Source organism: Aedes aegypti, chromosome 2, assembly GCF_002204515.2.
Source record: "Aedes aegypti strain LVP_AGWG chromosome 2, AaegL5.0 Primary Assembly, whole genome shotgun sequence".
In the NCBI taxonomy this organism is placed as follows: Eukaryota; Metazoa; Arthropoda; class Insecta; order Diptera; family Culicidae; genus Aedes; species Aedes aegypti.
The window spans coordinates 231,046,142-231,072,052 of NC_035108.1; the positions used below are offsets into that span (position 1 = coordinate 231,046,142).

The 25,911-nt window shown below is 35.6% G+C and overlaps 1 protein-coding gene across 1 annotated transcript in view; it reads left to right on the forward strand.

Annotated features, from left to right (window-relative positions):
* The first annotated feature begins 499 nt into the window (after positions 1 to 499).
* Positions 500 to 25,911, forward strand: part of LOC5569975 (GPI ethanolamine phosphate transferase 1) — a 45,000-nt gene continuing 19,588 nt past the window's right edge. Inside the window, exons 1-3 of the mRNA XM_001658809.2 lie at positions 500 to 584; positions 744 to 774; positions 19,671 to 19,837. The gene's annotated coding sequence lies outside the window, so the exon portion shown is untranslated. The remainder of the gene's footprint in view (positions 585 to 743; positions 775 to 19,670; positions 19,838 to 25,911) is intronic.

The window sequence follows — 25,911 nt, forward strand, 5'->3', positions numbered from 1 at the left end:
AGCAATTCGTGTATTGTTGTACAATACAAAAACAATTCAACGAACTGTATCATGGTTGCATTCATCGTTGCAGCTAATGTCAAGTGACTTCTAAAAAACTACTTATTTTTACTTTTTGAATATTTTTCACCCAACATTTCTTGCTTTCTGAACTTGTTTTGTTTATTTCTTTCAGCAAAGCTACATAGAAAAAAGCAACAGTTGTTTTACGCGGAAATAGGAATTTGACCAAAATTGTAAGGTATAAAACCAATTAAAAACAATATTTACAAAGTTCTGTTACAATATATTATATTGTTTTTGAATTGTATATCCAAACAAGAATAATATTGCTTCGACATTCAATTACAATACGCAGTATTGTGTCCAATACGTTATATTGTACATTATTGGGTTATTCCATTCACTGAATGATACGTTTTTATCCGGGTGGGACCGACTTGCCACTCACGTGCTTTTCTGTGTTAACTATCTAGTAGCCTGGCAGCACTGAGAGCGTCACGATAAGTGCGGCCCTGGCAGAAAATTGACAATTGAAGTTCAACTGATAAACAACAAAGCAAATGAGCGTAATTTTGAACCGGGTAGACACTGTGAATACGATTTAAAATAACAGTGTTCTTAGTTTCTAGATAAAAATATGCTACGTTTTATCGTAATTGCAGTTTTTATTCATGTGCTATTTCTGCTTTCAATTTTTTACATCTATTTCCAATCGCCAATCCTACACAACCTTCCAATAGGAACCGACTCCGACAATGCACCGGCTGATAGGTAAGTAAAAGCAAAATATGTTTTCGTTTTTCTAACAAATTTTGTTGGAATGTGCAGCTACATTGTTGGACAAAAATGAATAATATTTATTGGATCATTGGATTGGGGACATGAAGGACATATTAAGCGAATGTTCAAGTTAGGACCATTAAATGGTAATACCTAGAGTGCCTGTAAACAAGAGTGACGTCATGTTCCAGTTTTGACAGGTCTCCTGCTCGATTGGAACGCGGATTTGTATGGAAATGACAGTTCGCCGCTGTTCCAATTTTGACATTGACGCCACTCTTATCTAGATCCACTCTGGTAATACCTTTCAATTAGGTACTCTCGCCTAGTTTTCAAGATTTATGTACAGTGACTCAAACTAATATTTGAACAACGCACTGTTCTCACATTAACCCGTATAGGCCTGATTGAAAGCAAAAATACTAAAACCCTCACAACTCAGCGAGTACTAAACGGATTTGAATTATTTTTATCGGTATACTGGCACACATATCAGAATGGCAACGGTCTAGTATCCAAAAATCGATAGCTCTATAGGGCATTAGGTCCGAGTGGCCACATACAGTACATTTTAAACGGTATTAACCTCTTCATTTATGATATTTAATATCAGATCTTTATGATTAATGCAAATTAAAATGATTTCCATTGCAAATAAATGAAGATAACTTGGCGTGTCCCAAAAAATAGCTCTTTCATACCCGACCTGACCCAATAACCCACCTGAACAATTCCGGACACAGGAACATTTCCGAGATCCTTTGGCTACTTTTGGACACTAGATATGTGTGCCAGTATACTAACAAAAAATAATTCAAATCCGTTTAGTACTCCCAGAGCGGTGAAAGATTTTTATTTTTCTAACACTCAGGCCTGTACGGGTTAAGTTGGTAAACTACCATTACATGATATATAAACTTCGATACACTTATCCATAATGAAACTCATATGTGTCTTCTATTGTTCGACAATCATAAACTATTATCATTTACTCCCATCTATACAATTGTAAAGTATTGAATTTATGTGTAAAATTGAACAAATTCTTACATGTTCGTACATTCGTACACTTATCAAAAATTCAAACATACAACTTTCAAAAGGACCTTTACTGTGCTATATGATTGCTGAAATTATTCATTGTGCTGTTCAAATTTAGAAGAGTACATTTGGTCAATTTACAAGCGAATATATTCGAAGGCTGAGAAAATTTAGAGAAAAATTCCGCTTTTTTTCAATATATTTTGGTATAAAAACCAGTTATTCAATCAGTAATGTACATTTTTTAACTATGTATCACTTCGTTAAGAATAATAACTGCAAATACTAAATAAGCTAGGAGCGGATTATTATTTATAACAATTCTTAACCAAAAATTTCAGTCAGTTTCATTTAGTTTGATTTTTGAATGGCATATATAACCAGGTAACCACAGACAAACAGACGTAAAACTTAGAACAAATTTCTTCAAAATCCATCGCCCAGTTTACACTATCATCATCTGGTGAACATGTTGCACGAAAAGGTGTTTCGTGCAACAAGATCGGCAGATGGCGGTAGTGTGAAACGTCAAACGCGAAGAAAAACGATGCGCGCGCCTCTGATTGTCAGATATGTAATATAGCGAATTTGAAATGATCGTTAAATGAGTGGTCGATGGAAATTTCGTCAGTGTTACGTCTGTTTGTCTGTGAGGTAACATTGGTAGCCGAAAAACAGTTTTTTTAAATTAAAAAAAGGCAGTTTGTTTAGAACAAACAGTTGGTTTACATTGATTTAAAATAACATTCGAGAAGATTTTTAAAGTTATGACAAACATTTTCGTTGAAAGCATTGAATGCAATTTGTTGAAGTTCGGAGATACTGTTTGTGCTGTTATTATTTTATGGAAATTTCTAAAGAAATCCTCGGAGAAATTATTTGCAGGAATTCCAAAATAGCCTTTGAAATGAATTCATTTTGAAATATCCATTGGCAAGGGTAATTGAATTGAATCCTGCAGATTTTTTTTTGACAGATTTATCGGAATATCATAAGAAAAACCGCTGCGTACAATCTAGAATAGATCTCCGTGTTAATTATTCCATGAATAGATGGAATCTAGTTGAAATTGATGCAGAATATTAGAGTTCAGCTGGACAGTTTATAAATGCCTGTTACTAGAACATAAACATGTACAAAAAAACCTTTTTTTGTTATGTTTGCTATAAACTCCAAGAACTGTAAGAATAACATCTAGGTATATATTGAAGATTATATTCAAATTTGCAATAATTTGAAGCAGTAGCGCAACCAGGATTTGGCTCTAGAAGGGGGTGGTTGTGAATTTGAAGACAATTTGTTTTTGGGAAAGTAAAACGGGTGTAAAGCATTTCGAGCAGAAAAATTAAAAAACATTGCTAGATTAACATTAAAGGAAAAGCATGATACCATATGCAAACTTAAGTTTTTTTCGTCCACCCTGGGCATGCATTTTCATATAAGATTACAGCTCTACTCAAAGGAAATCTTTTGTACCTGGTGAAATTTTCCAAATGTACGTTTGTAGGGTATGAAAAAACCTGCGGGTTTTAAAAAACATTTTATTATTTACAAGCATTGTCTTAAGGCCCAAACGCAATGATAGCGGAACGGCAACGGAATGCGGAACCGGTTCGCCAGCATGAACTACAACAAGCTTGTCAACTCAGTATTGGTTCAATTTCATTCGTTGTCAGCTCAGTCAGATGGTGTGATTCATGCTGGCGAACCGGTTCCGCATTCCGTTGCCGTTCCGCTATCATTGCGTTTGGGCCTTTAGATTCTACGTTTTAAATATGAATGGTTAAACGGGATTACAATATTCTGATATCGTTGAAATCTACATTTAAACATTTCGTAGTTTGTTCGAAAGTTTATCCAAGTTACATTTGAATGTAAATTTCTGCGGGGGGTAAAGGGGGGGAGGGGTGTTTGACCCCTAAAACCCCCCCTTGGTTGCGCCACTGGTTTGAGGTGATATTGTGAAGGACTGCAATTACGACCATGGCTACACATTACATAAGGGTAGTCAGGGTAAAACCGATCACACGGATTACAATTACAATTGGGTAAAACCGATCACACGGATTACAAATTACAATTGGCGCTACCAATAAACTACCAAAATAAACAAATAAATCATGTTGGACAACATAGAAGACTGCCATTCTTTAACTATTTCATCTGTAATTTTTTTCAAGTGTCATTATTTGTTGTGCGTTAGCTCATCATTTATCGTAGTTTTGTAGATACAACTTGAATGAGACAGTAGTTTTTGGCAGAGACGAAAATACTCAATCTACCCTCGCCTATAGTGACACTTGCTTCGTTGTTTTTTATTTGTTTTATCCTTACCTTTACAACACAACAAGATTGCAAAGCACTTTCCGCAAGATTGTCAGTTTTAACGTACTGATACCACAGAGAACAGACATGGAGGCTCGAACAAAATTTCATTTAAATCATGTGTAAAGTTCGAATCAACCATCAGCGCCGCCAACGCAGACAGCCCGACATACAAACTCGTTTCGACAACACGATGTCACTAGTGAACATCAAAATGCATTAGTACACAAAGCAACGCTAGCGACAAGTGGCAATTTTTGATATCGACACTAGCGCCAAAGCGTAAAAAGCGGCAAATTTGTAGCGTTCTCAATATGACGACAGCGCCGCGTAACAGGAGCATAACGACAAACTTTGAAATGACCAGTACAATGGTTTACACACGCTGACAAGAAAAGATGAACGTCTGTTCTCTGTGCTGATACTCAACCGCTTTGTGATAATCGGAAACAAAATATGATATTCAGTGCGCATCGTACCTTCGTGCTGTGCGTACACGAATTCTCTCTGCTCTTGGAAGTTTTCTTGAAAACTACCTAAAGCAATAAATCAGTACTTTTCAGTGCTACATAAACAGTACTTTTCAGTGCTAAAATTAAAAACGGTACTTTTCAGTGCTACTAAAACAGTACTTTTCAGTACCGTAAAACGGGGTAACTTTGATAGTTTTTTCGAAGAAAACTTCAATATTTATGCATGCTGTTTCAAAGAATTACCATTCATATTTTTAAAACAAGTACTGACATTCCTGCTATCGATTGCGCTTGATAGATTGCCAAAAGATTTTTTCTAAATGGAGATATTATTTTTCATATAATCGAAAGTCGGTTTTCTGTTTTGGGGTAACTTTGATAATGGAGTATAATTCGAACAAAATAGAATGAAATACGGAACATTTATAGGGCGTTGCATACCTTAAGGCGTTTAACGCTATATGGAAATTTCTGACTTAGATTACAAAAATGGTCCCAGTTTGTAAAAATGGTTTTCGCTAAAAGATTTGAGACCAAATTCATGTTCTACTATAACTAGGCTGTCAAGGATAAGTGACGAACTCATTATGTTTTTATTAAATAGTGATCGTAGAACAGATTGTTTGTAAGCGTTGCATAATTACTAAAATCTTGTTTTTTTTACTATTTGCATAAACATCCTCAAATGCACTTGATTTCAACGAAAATAGCTTTGACATGAAGTGTCACAGTAATACTCTTTACTTTTGCATTCGTTTTGCTTAACTGATTAACAGAAACTTCGTTATTTCGTTTGACATGTTGTGGGTCTCACACTATCAAAGTTACCCGCATTATCAAAGTTACCCCGTTTTACGGTACTATTTTTTCTACTATTGATCCCTTTACGATCCTTGTTTGGACCCGTGCCTTCGATTTTTTGTTGGACCCGTTGGCGAAAGCTAGCGGTGGTAATCCTTCTTGGACACCGTCTTGGGAAAAAAACCTCTCGAAGGTCACGTTTCCTTTCGTTTATTAACTAAACATGGTATCAACAACCAACAAAAGGAAGGGTGAATCTCTGAATTCACTACTTCCTTCCAAAAAAGTGGGTTTTAAAACTGTCACTACAAGTGGCAAGAATGGAAGAAAGGACGCTTCCCCGGAATGCGAAGTTTCTTCCAAGGGTGAAATGAATAATTGTATCGAAATGAGCAATCAGTTCGATGCTTTAGACAAATTTTCCGAACACCAAATCGAAGCAGCCTCTTGCCCAGGCTCTTTGATTCAAGTGAGGAAGCAAAGAGTGTCGCCTATCGTGGTCAGTTGTTCCGAATTTGGGGGATTTAGGTAGGAGATCTTGAACTCCATTAGGGGAATCAAGGTTTCCTTCCAAATCGCAAAGAAAGGAGACTGTCGCGTTTTGCCGGAAACTCTTAAAGATCGTGAACTTCTTCTCAGACATCTTGAAGAGAAGAAGCACAAATTTTTTACTTATGACGACAAAACTGAACGTTTGTTCAAAGTTGTCTTGAAAGGTCTCTCAAGTGACTATAAGTCACCTGAAGAGATCAAAAATGGAATAAATGATTTACTTGGATTTTCCCCAGTCCAAGTAATCATTATGAAAAAGAGAACCCAATCTGGCATTGTTCGGAAAGGGCTTTCTCAAGAATATTATTTAGTTCACTTTAACAAAAAAGAACTAAATAATATTAAAACTTTAGAAAAAGCAAAACTTATGTTCGATGTCCGTGTGACATGGGAACATTTCCAGAAACCTGGAGGAAATTACCAGAACCCCACTCAGTGCCGTCGGTGCCAAAAGTGGGGTCATGGTACAAAAAATTGTCGCATGGATGCTAAATGCATGATTTGCGGAGGTTCTTCTCACGCTAAGGACGTCTGTCCTGTGAAAGAAGATACCAGAAAGTTTGAATGCACCAATTGCAAGGGCCCTCATAAAGCTATCTTTTGGGAATGCCCTTCACGCAAAAGGGTCATTGAGGCTCGTGCCAGGCAGATGAAAGATAATATCCGTTACGATAACGGTCGTTTCCGCAATTTGCCTGGTAGAGTATCGAACAATGCTCATTTTTCAGTTAACGATCGCTTGATCATGAATCATACCCACCAGGAAGATCATAATCATGCCCATTCACAAACTAATTTTAATCCGTCGGGTAGCCGTTCGAATCTTTCAATTTCGAATGTATCTACCCACGGTAAATCCTTTGCCGATATCGTAGCAGGAAATTTGAACTCCTCCCCTGTTCGATCCATGGGTACCCCTTCTACTTGTTTCAAATCAAATGGAAAAAACCCTACCGCCTCAGGTAATTCCGCTTCTTCGTCTACCGGAAATTCTAATGGGAAATCACATGACATGTCTGCCTCTGATTTTAATTTTCTAACTGATTGATTGAATCTAATGATTGATGCAATGTTCAAAGCCACCACTATGACTGAAGCAGTCCAAGTAGGTGTAAAATTTACAAATCAAATTGTTATTGGATTACGTTTTTCTAATGGATCCAAATAATAATTTAAATATTTTAAATTGGAATGCTCGTTCTCTGAATGGTAAAGAGGACGAGCTGTTTAATTTTCTTACGGTTTTTTTTTTTTTTTTACTTTCTTTATTAGTATTATTCCAAACATTACATTCATTTCTTATATCTAGGTGTTCTGTGTTATTAGAAAACACTATCATCCTAATTTGGTAAAACAAATTTAAGATTTAATTAACATTTTGTTAACAACATATTACATTGCATTTGCCGTAGCAGTTCAGATTTTTTACAGGTGAGTTGATTTCACCTGTTTATAAGAGAAAAAAAAAACGCTTTGAATATACTTAACCTAAACATATAATGCATTAATCGCGGCAATAGAAGATTGCAACGATTTTTGCCTGAAATTATTTATTATTTTATTTGACATTTGTTCCAATGTTTCAACATTGGATATTCTATGTAACTCATTGGTACTATACCAGGGAGGAAGTCTCAGAACCATTTTCAAAATTTTATTTTGAATTCTCTGCAGAGCTTCCTTCCTGGTACTACAACAGCTAGTCCATATTGGTACAGCATACAACATGGCTGGCCTGAAAATTTGTTTGAATATCAAAAGCTTGTTCTTAAGACAAAGTTTTGATTTTCTATTAATAAGGGGATAGAGACATTTTACATATTTATTACATTTGGCTTGAATGCCCTCAATGTGATTTTTGAAAGTTAAATTCTTATCTAGCATGAGCCCTAGATACTTAACTTCATCTGACCAATTTATTGGAACCCCTCTCATCGTGACAACATGTCTACTTGAAGGTTTCAAATAAAGAGCTTTTGGTTTATGTGAGAATATTATTAGTTGAGTTTTGGAAGCATTAGGAGAAATCTTCCATTTTTGCAAGTATGAAGAAAAAATATCCAAACTTTTTTGCAATCGACTACAGATGACACGCAGGCTTCGTCCTTTGGCGGAGAGGCCTGTGTCATCCGCAAACAAGGATTTTTGACATCCCTGAGGTAACTCAGGTAAGTCAGATGTGAAAATATTGTATAATATTGGTCCCAAAATGCTGCCTTGAGGAACACCAGCTCTTACAGGAAGTCTTTCAGATCTGGAGTTCTGATAATTAACCTGAAGTGTACGTTTTGACAGATAACTTTGAATTATTCTAACAATGTATGTTGGAAAATTAAAGTTTTTCAATTTTACAATTACAAACCTTCATGCCAAACACTGTCGAATGCTTTTTCTATGTCTAGAAGAGCAAGACCAGTAGAGTAGCCTTCAGATTTGTTGGAACGGATCAAATTTGTTACACGTAAAAGTTGATGAGTGGTCGAATGTCCATGGCGGAATCCGAACTGTTCATTGGCAAAAATTGAATTTTCGTTGATGTGGGCCATCATTCTGTTCAAAATAACCTTTTCAAAAAGTTTACTGATGGAGGAAAGCAAACTGATTGGACGATAGCTAGAAGCTTCTGCAGGATTTTTGTCTGGTTTTAAAATTGGAACAACCTTAGCATTTTTCCATTTGTCAGGAAAATATGCTAATTGAAAACATTTGTTAAATATATCAACTAAAAATGATAAGCTACTTTCTGGAAGTTTCTTGATGAGGATGTAGAAAATTCCATCATCGCCAGGAGCTTTCATGTTTTTGAATTTTTTAATAATAGTTCTCACTTCTTCCAAATCAGTCTCCCAGGCATTTTCGAAAACGTTCTCTTGATTGAGAATATTTTCGAACTCCTGAGTGACTTGATTTTCAATTGGACTAGTGAGTCCTAAATTAAAATTGTGCGCACTTTCAAACTGCATAGCAAGTTTTTGAGCTTTTTCGCAATTAGTTAGTAATAATTTGTTTTCCTCTTTCAATGCCGGTATTGGCTTCTGAGGTTTTTTCAAGATTTTAGATAATTTCCAAAAAGGCTTAGAGCCAGGGTCCAATTGAGAAATTTTATTTTCAAAATTTTTGTTTCTTAATTGAGCAAAACGTTTCTTGATTTCTTTCTGCAAATCCTGCCATATAATTTTCATAGCAGGATCGCGAGTGCGTTGAAATTGCCTTCTCCTCACGTTTTTAAGACGGATCAAGAGTTTAAGATCATCGTCTATAATCACGGATTCAAATTTTACTTCACATTTTGGAATTGCAATGCTTCTGGCTTCAACAATGGAATTTGTTAAAGTTTCAAGAGCATTGTCAATATCAAGTTTAGTTTCTAAAGAAATGTTAACATCAAGATTAGAGTCAACATACGTTTTATATATATATATTCCAGTCGGCTCGTAAATAATTGAAAGTGGAGCTGATAGGATTTAGAATCGCTTCTTGGGATATTTGAAATGTAACAGGGACATGATCAGAATCAAAATCAGCATGAGTAATCAGTTGGCTACAAAGATGACTAGAGTCGGTTAAGACCAAATCAATCGTAGATGGATTTCTAGAAGAGGAAAAACATGTGGGGCTATCAGGGTATTTAATTGAGAAATATCCTGAAGAGCACTCATCAAATAAAATTCTGCCGTTGGAATTACTTTGAGAATTATTCCATGACCGATGTTTGGCATTAAAGTCACCAATGACAAAAAATTTTGACTTATTGCGAGTCAATTTACGCAAGTCAGTTTGGAGCAAATTAACTTGCTGTCCAGAACATTGAAAAGGCAAATAGGCAGTTATGAAAGTATATTTACCAAATTGTGTTTCAACAGAAACACCTAAAGTTTCAAAAACTTTAGTTTCAAATGACGAAAACAGTTGATGTTTGATACGCCTATGAATGATGATTGCAACTCCCCCACATGCCCCATCAAGTCGATCGTTACGATAAACAAAAAAGTTAGGATCTCTTTTGAGTTTAGATCCAGGTTTTAAATACGTTTCGGTAATAACTGCTATATGCACGTTATTAACCGTAAGAAAATTAAACAGCTCCTCCTCTGTACCATTCAGAGAACGAGCATTCCAATTTAAAATATTTAAATTATTATTTGGATCCATTAGAAAAACGTAATCCAATATCAATTTGATTTGTAAATTTTACACCTACTTGGACTGCTTCAGTCATAGTGGTGGCTTTGAACATTGCATCAATCATTAGATTCAATTGTTCAGTTAGAAAATTAAAATCAGAGGCAGACATGTCATGTGATTTCCCATTAGAATTTCCGGTAGACGAAGATGCGGAGTTACCTGTGGCGGTAGGGTTTTTTCCATTTGATTTGAAACAAGTAGAATGGGTACCCATGGATCGAACAGGGGAGGAGTTCGAATTTCCTGCTACGATATCGGCAAAGGATTTACCGTGGGTAGATACATTCGAAATTGAAAGATTCGAACGGCTACCCGACGGATTAAAATTAGTTTGTGAATGAGCATGATTATGATCTTCCTGGTGGGTATGATTCATGATCAAGCGATCGTTAACTGAAAAATGAGCATTGTTCGATACTCTACCAGGCAAATTCCGGAAACGACCGTTATCGTAACGGATATTATCTTTCATCTGCCTGGCACGAGCCTCAATGACCCTTTTGCGTGAAGGACAATTCCAAAAATTGGACTTATGGTTAGCCCCGCAATTACTGCATATGAATTTGGTGGTATCTTCCTTCACTGGACATACGTCTTTGGCGTGAGAAGAACCTCCGCAAATCATGCATTTAGCATCCATGCGACAATTTTTTGTACCATGACCCCACTTTTGGCACCGACGGCACTGAGTGGGGTTCTGGTAATTTCCTCCAGGTTTCTGGAAATGTTCCCATGTCACACGGACATCGAACATAAGTTTTGCTTTTTCTAAAGTTTTAATATTATTTAGTTCTTTTTTGTTAAAGTGAACTAAATAATATTCTTGAGAAAGCCCTTTCCGAACAATGCCAGATTGGGTTCTCTTTTTCATAATGATTACTTGAACTGGGGAAAATCCAAGTAAATCATTTATTCCATTTTTGATCTCTTCAGGTGACTTATAGTCACTTGAGAGACCTTTCAAGACAACTTTGAACAAACGTTCAGTTTTGTCGTCATAAGTAAAAAATTTGTGCTTCTTCTCTTCAAGATGTTTGAGAAGAAGTTCGCGATCTTTAAGAGTTTCCGGCAAAACGCGACAGTCTCCTTTCTTTGCGATTTGGAAGGAAACCTTGATTCCCCTAATGGAGTTCAAGATCTCCTGCCTAAATCCCGCAAATTCGGAACAACTGACCACGATAGGCGGCACTCTTTGCTTCCTCACTTGAATCAAAGAGCCTGGGCTAGAGGCTGCTTCGATTTGGTGTTCGGAAAATTTGTCTAGTGCATCGAACTGATTGCTCATTTCAATACAATTATTCATTTCACCCTTGGAAGAAAGTTCGCATTCCGGAGAAACGTCCTTTCTTCCATTCTTGCCACGTTTAGTGACAATTTTAAATCCCACTTTTTTGGAAGGAAGTTGTGAATTCAGAGATTCACCCTTCCTTTTATTTGTTGTTGCAACCATGTTTAGTGAATAAGAAGACGTGACCTTCGAGAGGTTTTTTCCCAAGACGGTGTCCAAGAAGGATTACCACCGTTAGCTTTCGCCAACGGGTCCAACGAAAAATCGAAGGCACGGGTCCAAACAAGGATCGTAAAGGGATCAATAGTAGAAAAATAGTACTGAAAAGTACTGTTTTAGTAGCACTGAAAAGTACTGTTTTGAATTTTAGCACTGAAAAGTACTGTTTTTGTAGCACTGAAAAGTACTGTTTTATTGTTTTAGGTAGTTTTTAAGAAAACTTCCAAGAGCAGAGAGAATTCGTGTACGCACAGCACGAAGGTACGATGCGCACTGATTCTTACGGTTAATAACGTGCATATAGCAGTTATTACCGAAACGTATTTAAAACCTGGATCTAAACTCAAAAGAGATCCTAACTTTTTTGTTTATCGTAATGATCGACTTGATGGGGCATGTGGAGGAGTTGCAATCATCATTCATAGGCGTATAAAACATCAACTGTTTTCATCATTTGAAACTAAAGTTTTTGAAACTTTAGGTGTTTCTGTTGAAACACAGTTTAGTAAATATACTTTCATAGCTGCCTATTTGCCTTTTCAATTCTCTGGACAGCAAGTTAATTTGCTCCAAACTGACTTGCGAAAATTGACTCGCAATAAGTCAAATTTTTTTTGTCATTGGTGACTTTAATGCCAAACATCGGTCATGGAATAATTCTCAAAGTAATTCCAACGGCAGAATTTTATTTGATGAGTGCTCTTCAGGATATTTCTCAATTCAATACCCTGATAGCCCTACATGTTTTTCCTCTTCTAGAAATCCATCTACGATTGACTTGGTCTTAACCGACTCAGTCATCTTTGTAGCCAATTAGTTACTCATGCTGATTTTGATTCTGATCATGTCCCTGTTACATTTCAAATATCCCAAGAAGCGATTCTAAATCCTATCAGCTCCACTTTCAATTATTTACGAGCCGACTGGAATATATATATATAAAACGTATGTTGACTCTAATCTTGATGTTAACATTTCTTTAGAAACTAAACTTGATATTGACAATGCTCTTGAAACTTTAACAAATTCCATTGTTGAAGCCAGAAGCATTGCAATTCCAAAATGTGAAGTAAAATTTGAATCCGTGATTATAGACGATGATCTTAAACTCTTGATCCGTCTTAAAAACGTGAGGAGAAGGCAATTTCAACGCACTCGCGATCCTGCTATGAAAATTATATGGCAGGATTTGCAAAAAGAAATCAAAAAACGTTTTGCTCAATTAAGAAACAAAAATTTTGAAAATAAAATTTCTCAATTGGACCCTGGCTCTAAGCCCTTTTGGAAATTATCTAAAATCTTGAAAAAACCTCAGAAGCCTATTCCGGCATTGAAAGAGGAAAACAAATTATTACTAACTAATTGCGAAAAAGCTCAAAAACTTGCTATGCAGTTTGAAAGTGCGCACAATTTAAATTTAGGACTTACTAGTCCAATTGAAAATGAAGTTACTCAGGAGTTCGAAAATATTCTTAATCAAGAGAACGTTTTCGAAAATGTCTGGGAGACTGATTTGGAAGAAGTGAGAACTATTATTAAAAAATTCAAAAATATGAAAGCTCCTGGCGATGATGGAATTTTCTACATCCTCATCAAGAAACTTCCAGAAAGTAGCTTATCATTTCTAGTTGATATATTTAACAAATGTTTTCAATTAGCATATTTTCCCGACAAATGGAAAAATGCAAAGGTTGTGATAAATATGTAAAATGTCTTTATCCCCTTATTAATAGAAAATCAAAACTTTGTCTTAAGAACAAGCTTTTGATATTCAAACAAATTTTTAGGCCAGCCATGTTGTATGCTGTACCAATATGGACTAGCTGTTGTAATACCAGGAAGAAAGCTCTGCAGAGAATTCAAAATAAAATTTTGAAAATGATTCTGAGGCTTCCTCCCTGGTATAGTACCAATGAGTTACATAGAATATCCAATGTTGAAACATTGGAACAAATGTCAAATAAAATAATAAATAATTTCAGGCAAAAATCGTTACAGTCTTCTATTGCCACGATTAATGCGTTATATGTTTAGGTTAAGTTAGGTTAAGTATATTTAAAGCGTTTTTTTTTTCTCTTATAAGCAGGTGAAATCAAATCACCTGTAAAAAATCTGAACTGCTACGGCAAATGAAATGTTATATGTTGTTAACAAAATGTTAATAAAATCTTAAATTTGTTTTACCAAATTAGGATGATAGTGTTGTCTAATAACACAGAACACCTAGATATAAGAAATGAATGTAATGTTTAGAATAATACTAATAAAGAAACAAAAAAAAAAATATGATATTCATTCGAATCAGCTTGACTTTTTTACATTTCGCTTCAGGAAGTTCTAATTTTTCCACGAAGCACGCTAAAGACGCGTCAATATCATGGATTCCGTTCATCAGATCGTTCATTACCCGTACAGCAGCTCATTTTTTAATTATTGTGAACCTCAATCAAAAACACCAACGACATACGGGCATCATTGTTTGTTTTCTTCAGCTACTTTTGTGCCATCTTCATTGGTACAACAGGGTACAACCATATTGGCGGTGGTGCGGTTACTTTGATGGTGGCATAAATGTCAGTGAATTGAGTATAGTGAGCACACAGAGAAATATGTTTACCTAATTTTTGAGTTTACTTTACCCAAAATTAAGTATATCGATTATAGTTTCAACCCAAAATCTCTCGGTTTTCTCTTTCTCCCACACGAATGTTGTCAAAAATAGAGAGAGCTGCATCTACCCAATGGGGGTACTTTGGCCCAATAAGCCAAATTTGGGTAAATGCAACTTTTCTTATGTTTGGGTCGAAAGAACTCAATTTTGCGTTAAATCAACCCAAAATTGAGTATATTTTTCTAATGGAATTAAAGCCAAACTACCTAGTGGGGACCTTGGAAATTTAGCCAAAATTGAGTTATTGGGCTCAACTACGGAATTGCGTTGAAACAACCCAAAATTGAGTTGAATTCCGTCTCCGTGCATGATTATTTTTCGTCCCTGGTTTCTGGCTTTTCGACAGCTGAAAACGCTATTGAAAAAATCTGGACGAACATTTCGAAAGGGCACATCGACATTGGTAAACATTGGCTTTGCAAGACGCTGTTGAGCCCAATTCAAGTCTAACACGCTCACCAATACCACTCTCAGGAAGAGCTAACACTAATCTTTCTGATAGTGGTGTTAGTTTGCGTGGGCGGGCTAAAAGGGCTCAACAGCAATGTTTCTAAAAAAAGGCTCAAGACCTCTTGGGCCCTTTTCAAATGTAAGATCTCATGGTAAGATCAAATCTCATCTCATGGTAAGATCGACACTTTCATTTTGGGTAAAATCGCCAGCCTTCTTTGCTTCATAGAGTAAAGTGGGGCAAAAGTTGGAGTGGGGTAAGAGTTTCTAAGATTTCTAGCTCAATACAAAGCTAATGATATGAATGTCATAGTGGTTTGAATGCTATTCAAGTAAGAGAGTTTTACTGGTGTAAGACGTGAAAATTGTAATTTTCGATTAAACTTCCGTAGCATGGAGAAAAAAATAAATCAAATTTTATTTATTTTCTATGTAAGGGCGTACCTAGGTACAGTCGACTCTCTACATCTCGATATCTCTCCCTGTGTCGATGATTTTTTCGGTCTCTTCAATCTGCATACATTTTCATTCTCCATATCTCAATATCCTCCTTATCTCGATGTGATTCTCATTTCGATCTCCGTTTGTCGATATGCCCCTACCTCAAAGGTTACTAGACTAGATTTTAGTGGTACAAAACAATTTTCAAGCACGAAATGAGGTCTGTTTGTTTTTAATTTCCTTGGTATTCATGGTGTTCATTAAAAAAAAAGTTCTTTGTCTCGATCTCACTCTATCTCGATGGTCCCTTCGATATCGAGATGTGGACAGTCGACTGTCCTTGGCAAAACGTCTCGTAGAACAGGGGTTAAATAGCAAAGTTGCCCGGAAGCGCCCATTTATCAGCAAGGCAAACAAAGCCAAAAGGCTTAAGTTTGCTAAGGAGCATGCTGATAAGCCCCTTGAGTTCTGGAAAACGGTTCTCTGGACGGACGAGTCAAAATTCGAGCTGTTTAACCGAAAGCGGTGGGCTCGTGTGTGGTGCGGATCGGGTGAGGAGCTTCAGGAGCGACACATCCAAGGAACGGTGAAGCATGGAGGAGGAAATGTGATGGTCTGGGGGTGTTTTTCATGAGGTGGAATAGGATGCCTCGTGAAAATCGACGGGATAATGACGGCAGATTCCTACATCAACATCTTGCGGGAAAATCTGGAGGTTTCGCTGATCCAGGCGGGCCTTGAAGAGAACCTCATATTTAAGCAGGACAACCAACCGAAGCATACTGCCAAGAAGACCAAGTCTTTTTTCCGGTCTTGTCGGATTAAACCGCTGGAATGGCCTCCACAAAGTCCAGACCTCAACCCCATCGAGAATTTGTGGGCGATTCTCGATGCCAGGGTTGACAAAACTGGTGTTACCAACAAAAATAATTATTTTGAAGCCTTAGAGCGCGCTTGGGATGAACTAGATCCACAGCACCTACAAAACCTGGTGAAAAGCATGCCAAAGCGCCTTCAGTTAGGCCTTAAGGCCAAAGGAGGACACATTAACTATTAAATTGCTTTTTATTTTTCTTTAATTCATCTTTTCTGGGGCCAAGGAGGAAGTGGCACTTTTTTGTCACTATTTTTTTTTTTTCAATACAAATTGATTTTCTTTTTCTTTGAGTAAAACTTTTTTTTCATCAAAATTTCGTGAGTGCAATTTTAAAAGAATAATCAAAAATAAAATATCAAAAAAGACTTGAGACTTTGAACCAAATCAATGAGAGAAATTCGAAAACTGGCACTTTATTTTGCCTTATCAGTGTAAATGTCAGTGAATTGAGTATAGTGAGCATGTTTTTCTTCGTCCCTGGTTTCTGGCTTTTCGACAGCTGAAAACGCTATTGAAAAAATGTTGCCCACTCATGGTAAAATCGACAGCCTTCTTTGCTTCATAGAGTAAAGTGGGGCAAAAGTTCGCGTGGGGTAAGAGTTTCTAAGATTTTCGGCTCAATACAAAGCTAATGGTATGAATGTTATAGTGGTTTGGATGCTATTCAAGTAAGATAGTTTCACTCTTGTAAAACGTGAAAATTGTAATTTCCTTTTAAACTTCCATAACATGGAGAAAAAAATAAATCAAATTTTATTTATTTTCTATGTAAGGGCGTACCTAGGTACAGTCGACTCTCTACATCTCGATAATTCTCCCTATGTCGATGATTTTTTCAATCCCTTCAATTTGCATACATTTTCATTCTCCATATCTCGATGTGATTTCATTCATCTCCGTTTGTCGATATGCCCCTTTATCATAGGTTACTAGACTAGATTTTAGTGGTTCAAAACAAATTTCAAACACGAAATAAGGTCTGTTTGTTTTTAATTTTCTTGGAGTTCATTAAAAAATTGTTCTTTGTCTCGATTTTACTCTATCTCGATGGTCCCTTCGATATCGAGATGAGGACAGTCGACTGTATATCGTAAATATGCCTGGAGGTGTATTAGTTTTTGTATAAATGCTTCGAAACCATTTTTTGCCCATATTGGGACAAACGTTTGAATCAGCGGGGCATAATTTCGAGCCATATATTATATTGCGGAGACAATAGAAAATTGCTTAAAATCCATATATTTTTTACTTTTAGTTTTAGCGAAATATGTCTGTAATTATTATATTTCTGTTTTTTTTTTTTTTTTTTTTTTTTTTTTTTTTTTTTTTATGAGGTTTCCAGCTGGAGCTGTATGACAGCTTCTTTGTCTGTGCTGGACCTCGTAGTGCAAATTTTACCTCTACTTTTGCCAATATTTAGACGGAATAGGCTATGTTGCCCGCTTTAACACTATTTTGTTTGAATATTGTGCAGAAGTAGTTTTATTAAATTGTTTTTGCTTCAGTTTCCCTCCCGTAGTCATGTTTGTATAGTCAGCCTTTAGTCCTGGGCAATTTGGATTCTTGTTTACGCATGGATAAGCGACATGAAAATATATGTTATTAATTAATGCATTTCTTGGAAATAACATACAGAGCTATGTTGTAGTAGTCTATGTTGACAAATTATAGCACAGATGTCATCTCCAAGCATCTTTTGACAATGATAGACACAAAATGTTAATTATACAGAATGCGGTCTTATATCAAACGATAGCGATAGGGAGATCTTTTTTCCGAATGAAGGTTATTGAAGTAAAAAACATGAAATGTGCTTCCATCTGTACGCGAACAAAAACTATCTGAAGTGCCTCGTCATTGTACGTCATGTATTATCTAGTATTTTAGTCGTTTATGCTACTAGTCTGAAACGTGATGTGTTATACTATATGAATAAATTTCAAAATATGAATCAAGTGTTTGGTTTTAAATAGTCATACAAATCTAATGTATTGTAAATGTGTTTGGTTTGGTCATCGATGTGCTTTATGTTCGTCTTATTGTCATTGTTCTGAGGTCTTCTCAAAATGAGAATTCAGTTGAATAATGTCTCAAGTTAGTTTACAGTTTGGATAGACATAGCTATTGGTACGGTATTATCGGGCGGGTGAATATGTAGGGGGCTGAAATGGTATACAATATGCGTTCGCTAAAAGTTAAAAATGTTACTTACCCCTTTCTTAGTATACCCACCAACGCTTATGGATCGTTTTTACCTCAGTTCGATGTTAATTCCAGGGAGAGGTATACGCAACGAGGTGCGCCTACCGTTCATGTTTTGTGGAAGTGTTCGTGTGGCTCACAAGGCTGCTAGACATCCTGCTGTTTGAGTGTTGAGAAGCATCAGCATTTGCTGCCTGGCGTGGCCCGCGTTTTCGACCTGTGCTGTTTGGGTCGGCCCGCGTGAGAGATGATGCTGTTTGGGTCGGCCCGCGTTAGAGATGATTGTTAGGCGAGCTTTGTTTGTAGTTGACAGCCGTACACCCACCCTGATTAATTCGATCCGTGTCCGTGCTGATCTATGTGGTTCGGCTCCAAACACGACGTTTTATACATACGACAGACCACTTGCTCCCTCGTGATGGTGTTGTTGTTAGTTGTTATACATGAAAAGAAAGAAAGAAAGAAAGAAAGCTATTAGTATTAGGAATAAACAGGATTTAGTGAGTTTTCATTGAATTACGTTTGACTACATCGCTGATTATAGTCAACGACATCGGAAACTATATGTGTTGACTGTTGATCTAGTTTTTCCTCAGTCCCGTTGGTCAGTATTGCTAAAGATCCATTTTAACATGTTTATTAGTACTTGGACAAGTTGAATATTTTAAGTTCACTACTTTTGTCATGTTGGTCAATAATGATTTTGATCAGTTTGTTTTATACATCTATTCATATTCAAATCTGGTCTCGTCTGTTTTGATTTAGAATCGTCGTAAATACTTTTCTATGTGTCAGAAACTATACTAGAAATAATAAAGAAATAGAAAGTAATTTTTTTATTGTCCGGATCCACTTTTCGGTGACAAAATAAAGCTTCATCGCGCCTAAGCCCTATCTATTTATTAAAATTTTGCGAGAATGAAGTTGTTGTAGTTTTATGATACCAACATAATAAATGTGGTTTTTTATTATGATTCTAATGAGAGAAGCATAACAAATTAACATTTGTGTCACATTCTACTCGATGGATCCTTAGTCATTCTCCTCATTAGTCAATATTATAACCATTTAAACAAAATCTAACCTATCTGCATCAAAGCGTGGCTACGGCTCCTGTTACCCCGATGCCTGGTAACAGGATAACCGTTGGATCACATCCGTAAGATTGATGCATCTATGCCAGATGATTGATGACGCGGCATTAAACAAATATTTCCTGATGTGATACCACCACGACTGGACATGTCTTTGGTTCCCATATAAGTGCTAATGGGGTAAGCCCACCCATCGCGGCAAGATTACACGTCCTAGGGGAGGGTATTATTATATTTCTGTTTTCTTTTCATGATTCAATATTTTCAGGGTTGTTGTATTTATTGCCGATGGATTAAGAGCGGAATCATTTCTTCAGCATGAAGCAAACAGGACAGGCTATTTGCAAAAAACCATCGTTTCGAACGGTGCATTTGGAATATCGCACACCCGAGTTCCAACGGAGTCCAGACCAGGACATGTAGCGTTATTTGCAGGTTTGTGTGAGCAAAATAAAAAGCTTGAATTAAATGTTCATGGCACGTCAATTCTGAACCATCAGATTATAAAAATAGTATATTTTCTTGCAAATTTGATGTCCAGGGAAGTCAAGGAAGTTTCCATTATAAAAAGGACCGCGGATCGAACCCTGACATTTTCAGCATATGTTTGCTTTGCAGCCGCGAATATTACCACTAGGCTAAGAAAGGCCCTTACTTTACACACCAGAAAACTCTTAGGTTTCAACATTTTTCTTGAAATAAATGCTAAGAACGCTTAGCCCTTGAAAAAAATCGTCGAAGAAATTTGTACAATATTGGAGATATACAACCAAATAACAAATCTCAGCAACTTATGGAAATATTCTCGTAAAAAATTTAGAAGAAATTCTCACATAATTATTAAACAGAAGGAATTAATAGAGTAGGAAATATTTTAAGAAATTTCTTGAGGATTTTTTCAAAATTTTATAACTTTCTGGGAAGAAAAAATCATGGAAGAAATTGGAAAAATCCTTGCTAGAAAATTTGAAGGAATACTCCCAGAAATTAGTACAGAATTCCTGAATGTATTTGTGAAAAAAAATCGTTCAGCTTCTATGGAGAAATTTAAGAATATATGGAGAAATCTCCACAAGAATTGAGGTACCTAATTCCAAAGATTTTCGAAAACTCATGGGTAACTCTTGTAATAAATACTGGAAGTTTATCTAAAGGAGTCCTGGAATGACTTCTAAGAGCTAGCATTAGAAAAAAAATGGTATTGTAGGAGATTTTGTTTTTGTTTTTGAAAAATTCTTGGAGGAACGCATAGAGTAATTTCTGTATGAGTTCCTGGAGAAACCCCTTAACAAATATACCAGGGGAAGTGATTGGAGAAATGCGCATAGAATGAAAAAAAAAAAACTTCGAGTAGTTCCTAAATATGTATGAGTAATAATGTAAATGAGTAATTCCTGAACCTCTCAAGCGAATTGTGGTCAGCTCTGGGTATTTTTTTTCTATTGAAAAGCATTGACGATACTTTTCTAATGCATTTGGAAAGTGATGGTATGCCTGACGAAATTGATGGAGGGATCCTAAAAATATCTTGTGGAGCCCTACGAGGGATTCCCATAAGAATTCATAGTTGAATCTTTAACCCGTATAGGCCTGAGTGAAAGCAAAAATACTAGAACCTTCACCGCTCAGCGAATTCTTAACGGATTCAAATGATTATTTGTCAGTTTACTGGCCCACATACATCCATTCCATGAAAAAACGATCTAGTTGGTCACCGAATTCCGTGAAAATTTGCTATTTTGTTCCTTACCCAAAATAAGGATACACGTGTTTTTGGATTTTTTGATTAGGGTGACCATTTCCGAAATAGGGTGACCCGAAAAAACGCAATTTTGCTTAATTTTTAATTTAAAAAAAAAAATATAACTTTTGAACCGTTCGACCGATTTTCAATCTTTTTGGACGAAAAGAAAGCTAAAGATTTTAACTTTTCAGAAAAAATATGAAACTTCACAAAAAATATTTTTTTACATGAAAAAAAATCAATATTTTCCGTTTTTTTGTGTTTTGAAGGCCTTGGGACCAAAGGGGCTATTGCTGTTCTCATTTTTTCTTGAAAGTTCAGAAAATTTTACGTTTACTGTCAAATTTTCAGCGATGTATATTTTTTAGTTTTTGAGATATATTTTTTTGAAAATAATAAATCAGTCATTTTTCATCGGCACACACTGTAGGTCTCAGCGCATTAGATTTTATTATTTTTCAAAAAATCATAACTTTTGAACTGGTAAGCCGATTTTCAATATTTTTTTTCTATTAGCTTAAGATTTCAACTTTTCAGACAAAATTTAAAAAACTAAAATATCTGAAAAAAATGTTTACATGAAAAAATATAAAAATTTCAAGTTCTTTTAGAAATTTTCATTTTTTTTTATGTTTAAAATTTTTTTTTTCAAAGTTTTATATGTTTTCCTAAAAATCTTGAGCTTTCATTCCATAAGAAAAGATTGGAAATCGGTTGAACTGTTCAAAAGTTATGATTACTTAAAAAATAAAAAATCTAATGCGCTGAGACCTACAGTATGTGCCGATGAAAAATGACTGATTTTTTATTTTCAAAAAAATATATCTCAAAAACTAAAAAATATACATCGCTGAAAATTTGACAGTAAACGTAAAATTTCCTGAACTTTCAAGAAAAAATGAGAACAGCAATAGCCCCTTTGGTCCCGAGGCCTTCAAAACACGAAAAAACGGAAATTTTTTATTGTTTTTTCATGTAAAAAAATAATTTTTGTGAAGTTTCATATTTTTTCTGAAAAGTTAAAATCTTTAGCTTTCATTTCGTCTTAAAAGATTGAAAATCGGTCGAACGGTTCAAAAGTTATTATATTTTTAAAAATAAAAATTATGCAAAATCGCGATTTTTCTGGTCATCCTATTTCGGAAATGTATCCTTATTTCGGGTAAGGAACAAAATAGCAAATTTCCACGGAATTCGGTGACCCACTAGATCGTTTTTTCATGGAATGGCTGCATATCTAGTTTCTAGAAGTGGACAGAGGAACGCGGTAATATTCCTGTGGCCGGAGTTATTCCGGTGGGTCACTGGGTCAGGTCGGGTGAACAGGCACTGTGCGTTTGTGCCCCTGGAAGTAGGCAAATTTCAAGTCACAGATAATTTCCAGAATCGGCTATAATGTGGCCACTATATGACGGAATTTTAAGAAAATTACATCATTGTAAACCTTTTGAGAAACGATTGAATTTGATAACTATGAGTTTTGCATTTGATTGATGCTACAAATGACCATTTTCGGGTCCCGGGACGCCTCAAACTTACGATAAAGTGCCCAATTTGTATCTGAACATCTGTGCCAAGCTTATGGGAACGCATTTTAGTGCACAATTATGGTTGAGATCCACTTTTCGAGAATTGAAACGGTTTAGTATCCAACAAATTTATAGCCGGTTCTTCCGGGCATTACATCCGAATTGCCACATCCGGTTTATTTTAAACTATGCAAAACTCTTCATTTATAATGCTGAATATCAAATCCTAATGATTTATGCAAATTAAAATGATTCTCATTGCAAATAAATAAAGGTAACTAGGCATGTCCCAAAAAATAGCCTTTTTTACCCGACTTGACCCAGTGACCCACCGGAATAACTCCGACCACAGGAATATTTCCGAGTTCCTCTGTCCACTTCTAGAAACTAGATATGTGGGCCAATAAACTGACAAAAAATCATTTGAATCCGTTAAGAATTCGTTGAGCGGTGAGGGTTTTAGTATTTTTGCTTTCACTCAGGCCTATACGGGTTAAAAATCTGATAATTGTCTTTTCAAAAAATTCCAGCATAAATTTCTGGGAAAATATTCAAACGTATTTTTAAGGGAATTCACGAAAAACCTAAAACTTCGAAGAATAGAAAACAAACCTGAAATTCCTGAATACCTAATTGTTTGTAAAATAAAATAAAATTGTATTGGGTGGGATTGTAAAATAATGCTTCTGTATAAGTACTCTACGAATTTCTTGATGGAAACAATTAGGAAATTTTAAACATTCCTGGAAAAATCCTGGAAGAATCCGGCAAAAGATAACTTTTTGAAGAAATATGTACCTACTCCAGTAGATTAACGCCATTGTCCCCTCTACCGACAGCTTCATTTTTCACCACAAAAATATTCAAATCCCGGTAACCTTTCTGTTTCACAATATTTTTACACCTTATTTTTTACAGATTTTCTCAAGAACTTCTCCTATTGTTAGCATCTCTATTAGTTTTGATCATTGAATTCGAAGGTATTCCAAAATTCGTAGGGAAACCGACTCTTCGTCATAACCCTCGTAATTATATCAGGTTTCAGATTTCCTCTCATATTCGGTTCGGTTATTTCGCTTTTGGTTTTGGTACCACTCCGAGCGTAACAAGATCTTGAGAACTGAAAAAAAAACATATTTTAATTTTGAGATTTCCTGGAGAAAACTTAACCGATTTGCATTTTTTCAGAGAAACTCCTTATTACTTGATATTATATGGCCCACATTTTATTTTTCGGATAAATTGAGTAAAAACAAAATGGCGACCAAAGAAATTTTATATGGAAAGTGTTGGTTCCCCAAGGAATACCGGAATATCTTCAAAACCAGATGACTAATGGTCAATACTAGAAGAATTAGTTTCTGGAGAATTTGTGAAAAAAATGGTACAAGCATATTGAGAAACAGAAAAGTTATTATGATTTGAAGACTTTTTTGTGGTGAAAAAATGAAACTGCCGGTAAAAGGGTTAAGCGTGCGTTCAGTTCGCGCTCTAGTAGGAAGAAACTTAAATTTCTTCATTGAATTACTGGGTTTTTCGTGTTTATATTTGAAGATAAATCCTTGATTTTTTTTCTTTCATCATAAAATACTTAAAAAATTAAGTTGAGTCTGCAATAACTAGCATGAATGTAAGGAGAAAATTCCGCAGATGTCTTTGTAGGAATTTCTGGATGAGACTCCCGCTAGAAGCTCTGAAAGAAAACCTAGGGAAACTTTTGACACAGTAAATGAAGGTAAAAGCATCCAAGGAAGGATTCCTATAAGAAACTTTTGGAATAATTCTTACTAGAACGTATGGGAGAATCTTTGAAAGAGTTCTTTGAGTTGGTCAAGAGTAAACCAAAGAGAAATTCCTGCAAAAAAAACTAAACAATTTTTTTATAATTTCTGAAGCTTTCAAGAACAATTTTTGGTTTGGTATAGTTGGTCAAGAGTAAACCAAAGAGAAATTCCTGCTAAGACCGCTGGAATATTAATGAAAAAACCTTGGAATAGTTCAGGAAGTGATCTCTGAAAAAAACTTTCGCAGGAATCCCTGAATCAATGCCTTGAATAAAAAGGAGAATCCTTTTAACATTGAGGATCGTCCTTTTTCCTAAATTATCATCGAAGGATCAGAGGAATTCTAAGCTATATTTGTGAAGAAATCGCGCGATATAAAAAAGGGAAATCTATGAAGATAATTCCTTATAACAGTTCCTTGGTATTAACTGGCGTGATTTCTTTAGGAAACCGATTTGACAATACTTGAATTTGATACAAATGAAGTTCCTATGGGTATTCATGAGGAAATCTGGAGGATTTTTTTAAGGCTAGATAGCCCGTCATTCGTTTTGGCAACAATGATGACTTTTGAGCTTGCATTTCAAAGTGATAAAACTCAGTCTTGATAGTTTATATTGACTTGAAAAAGTATCACTGTACGCGCTAACATGCATAAAGAACGCTGATACTTTTTCAGCTGAGCCAGTGCAAAACCAACTGAATTTCTTTGATTCGAAATCGTAAGATTAATTAACAACAATCATCAACGACGCGTACAAATCTCAATGACGGCCTACTTCGCCTTAAAGAATTAATGAAAAAATCTTAAAAAAAATCCTATTGAATCTCTGAAATCATTTATGAAAGAATTCTTAGAAGTTTGTTCTAGCTGAAATTCTAGAATTATATCTAATACGTCGTTACTGGATTTTCTGGAGGGGACCTTAAAAAAATTTTTCATTGATTACCTTGGTCGAATACTTAGAGGTATTGCTTGAAAGAATGCCTGGAGCAACCAATGAAGGAATTCTTATGCAATTTCTGAAATAATTTTAGCAGGAAACTCTGGAGATGTTCTCAGAGGAACATTTGTAGGAATTTCAAGATAAATATCCTAGTAGAAAATATCTAAAAAAGCCCCGTAGAAATTTCAAGAGGCATCAGCGGATGAATCTTTGGACGGATTCTCGGTGGAATCATTAATCGATCAAAAAAAAAATCGCGTCTAAAGGTCAAGGACATGATTTATTAGGTGGTAATTTTCAACTCGACAAATGCATGATAATTCCATGAAATGCATCATAATTCCATGAAATCAGACAAACAATTTGTTCCCCCATGAGGGAAAAAAATAATTTGACTAATCCCACATTTGCTTCCCAATTCAGCTTTCAGATTTCAATTCAAATGGCATGTTCAATCGATTTTTGATACTTTTGAGGTTTTCTCTACCTTCGCATATTAATCACT